A 3,661-nucleotide genomic window follows, 5' to 3' on the forward strand; every position below is an offset into this window, starting at 1 on the left:
TCTATTCTTAGAAGCTCATGATTTGTACTACCAGTTCTTGGGGAATGTATTAGATTCAGATATTTATTTACTTAATTGCTTTATTAATTGTTATTAGAATTGGTTAGTGGTTACTTGGCTTACCTAGCGGGTTGGGTTAGGTGCCATCACGACTAGTCAAATTTTGGGTCGTGACAAAAGGAGCACCTCCAGATTCTGTACATACACCCAGTGAGCCCAGGTACCTACTGAGTGCGAGCACCGAGTGCTGAGTGATTGAGATGAATGAGTGACTGTGAGGAAAGAGTGATTGTGAGGTTGAAATGAATAGGAGGACTGAGTGACTGTTGATCTACGAGGATGCATTGGTTTCATTATTGTTGCACTTCAGCTGTCATATATCACTATTTTTGGAAACATTTCTGAGAGATATTAACTTCTGGTTCAGTTGAACTTGATATGAAATTACTATTTGGGTCTCAAATGTTGAACTTGAAAGCATGCCTACCTTCTTATGTTGGAAATTACTGTAATTGGACTTAGCTGTGAAGCTCGTCACTTCTTTCAGTTCTTTATTTAGTATTGCTACTTACTGAGTTGGTTGTACTCATACTACACCTTGCACTTCGTGTGTAGATCCAGGTGTTCCTGGACACAGTGGGTGTTGATTCCTTCGCATATTTGATTTTTCGGACATTCCGAGGTAGCTGCCGGTGTTTCGCAGACCTTGTCTCTCCTTCCCTATCTTCTTGTTTACTGTATTTGGTCTCAAACTATTATAGACCGTGTTTTCCAGACTTGTGATGTATAGATGTTCATGTACTCTGTGATACCCCGATAGTTGGGAATTCCGCGTTATGTTTGGGGTTTTTAATCCCGTTTATGAGAATTGTTGCTATTAAATCTGTTTTAATTCATTCTTGTTAAAAGTGTTGGAAATATTTTGTGAGAAGTTGGCTTGACTAGTACCACATTAGGCGCCATCACGGCAGGTTAGGATTTTGGGGTCGTGACAAGTTAGTATCAGACCTAGGTTACACAGGTCTCACGAGTCATGAGCAAGTTTAGTAGAGTCTTGCGGATTGGTACAGAGATGTCTATACTTATCTTCGAGAGGCTTCCGAACCCTTAGGAAATTTCACTTTCTTGTATTCTATCGTGCGATATTGATTCAGCTTGAAACATAACGCTTTGAATCCCTTCCACATATTCGTGTGCACATGTGAGCGCTCGGTATCGTCTGTGCATCGCCGGCTTGTGATTCAATGAACGAGGTTCGAGATAAGTATTCTATATTTTGGTGATGGGCCAGTCTGGAAGACTTGTGGCCGGGGTTAGACTGCAACTTAAGCTCGGTAGTTTCGATTGTGAGAACTTGTGTGTTTGAACTTTTGTGTTTGGTAGTATCCCTATGAGTGGAATTTGTGGCTCGATGAGCGGTTGAATGATTATATGATGAGTATGATGTGAATGCAGGATGTGTTCAGATGGGTTGAATGAGATAAATAAAGTTTACTTGTGACTCAAGAGTTTGCTATTGGGTACTTGATTCCTGTTTTGATGTGAGGTACGGTCTTGAGCTGTGAGTGCATTGAGGGATCTGTCATGTTTTTTAATTATAGAGCGAAGTAGATTTTCATGTCATGTTGATGAGTTCAAACTCATAAATATTAAGTGATTCCGATTGTGGCTGCGAAAGGATATAGCAAGATGCCAATTTGAGGCTAAGTAGGTAGGTTATCTCCTGCGGAGTAATCTACGTATGTGTGTTCCTTATAATGTTGAGTGGAGGGTTTCTTTTCTCCCAGCGGGGTATATGTGTTGAGATTTGAGTTTGGATTAGTTGAGAAAGTTGACTTGACCATCACGTGGATGAAGGCGAGCTTAGTAGATGATTTGAGGTATTTTATGGGTTGTGTTACCTGAGCTTGTGAAGAATTTTCGTGGAATTGACTACGGGATTATGACAATAGTAGAGTATGGGTATAGTGAGTTATCAGATATTTTGTAATATGCCTTTGAGCCAAGTGGGGGAGTCTGCTATCTACGATTTGATTGCACGATTATGTGCGGTATTGGTTTTGGTCCAAGGCATACTTGTTGATTAGTTATGACTCGCAAAGGTTGAGATTGGGGATGACTCGAGTAAGAAAATTTCTTGAATGCGGGTTATATTGCACTTTATGAAAATATGAAAAAAAAATCATGAAATGATTAAATTGTTATTTTGAAGGATGTAGTGCGCACGAAGTATGAATTTGATTGGTGGAGTTAAGGCAGGGTTACTTCTTTGGGGGCTGTTATACTAATGGGACTTGTGTCTTTCAACCCGTTTAGGCGGTGCAATTTAGATTTGAGCATAGTGGGTGACTTTCCAAAAGGGTTCTAATGGATTCTAAATTTATATGTGTCAATTGAAAAAATTTTGAAATTTGTATATCGCCAGAATCGGTAATTTACACTGGATGGTGTCGGGACTTGCGATAATTCTGTATGATTATGGATTTTACATTTCAGTGCAAGAAAGGTAAAAAGGAACAATTGTAAGTCCACATAAGGTCTTTTCAGCGTGGGGGTCTCGGTTGTGATATTTTTGTGGTGCTTAAAAAGAATACAGTGGCTTATGGGCCTTAGGGCGGTATTATTTTATGTTAGGATGTCTTGTAGTGAGCTTTGGGTAAGGATCGTAGTGTTTTTACAAGGAGAAGTGTCAACTTGAGGGTAATTCAGAAGAAACTCGAAGTAAATAGGACAACTGGGTAGTAGGCTAGACCAGTATGGTAATGGTATGCTCAGTTCTTTTGGGTAATTATGATGTGGTGAGACTTTACAGATGTTTTGGTGGCAATATTCTTGGGTTTGGTGACCTGCGTGGCTTGGTCAAGTTAAAGGAATTCAGTTCTGATAGTTTGGTTATGTGCAAATGGATTTCAAAGTGTTCTTGATGGTTTCTACCATAGTTTGAGCCGGATGTTTTCTACCGGTGTAGGGAACGTATTGTGTATTGTGATTTCCTCCTGGAATGAAGCAAGAGGGAGGTTTCCAACTGACCGGGTATGTAATTTGCTGGTGACTCAGAATTGATAATGAGATTCCCGTGCTTGTCACATGATGACATGATAGATGTGGTGTGTTGTGCGGGATTAAGATTTACATATACAAGTTGGAAGTTTATTCTTGAAGGGAAGGTCACGAATTCTGGACAGAATGGTCAGTTTCAGATATTTAGATTTATGTTATAACTGCTCGGTAATCCCTGAGAAGGGTGCGTATTTCAGAAGGCGCATTGTGCTTTGACTTACATATGTTCATCGATATTGCGGTACTCACCTGGGTGATAGACTGCTGATATTCCAATTATCTCTATACGGCACAGAAGAATTATGGAAGTATTCCTAGTGGGATGATCGTGCATGAAGGATGTGATAGTCATTTGAGTGCTGGAGTTGTGATCAGTTATTGTGGTTCATGTGTTCTATGAATTTGGGGGACTGGGAGTTCTCAGAAGCAAATTGTTTCAGGGTTGCGACCTGGTTGAGGTGAGTATTTCATTTAAATTTAGTGGAGGCACTAATTGCGTTAATTATTTGTGATAGCTGCGTGCCACGAGTGCGTACATATGGGAGGTTTGAGCCATGTGCGGGCATCAGGGCAAGTATTCATACTCGGAAAAATGCTTAGG

Source organism: Nicotiana tomentosiformis, chromosome 3 (genome assembly GCF_000390325.3).
Source record: "Nicotiana tomentosiformis chromosome 3, ASM39032v3, whole genome shotgun sequence".
NCBI classification, from domain to species: domain Eukaryota; kingdom Viridiplantae; phylum Streptophyta; class Magnoliopsida; order Solanales; family Solanaceae; genus Nicotiana; species Nicotiana tomentosiformis.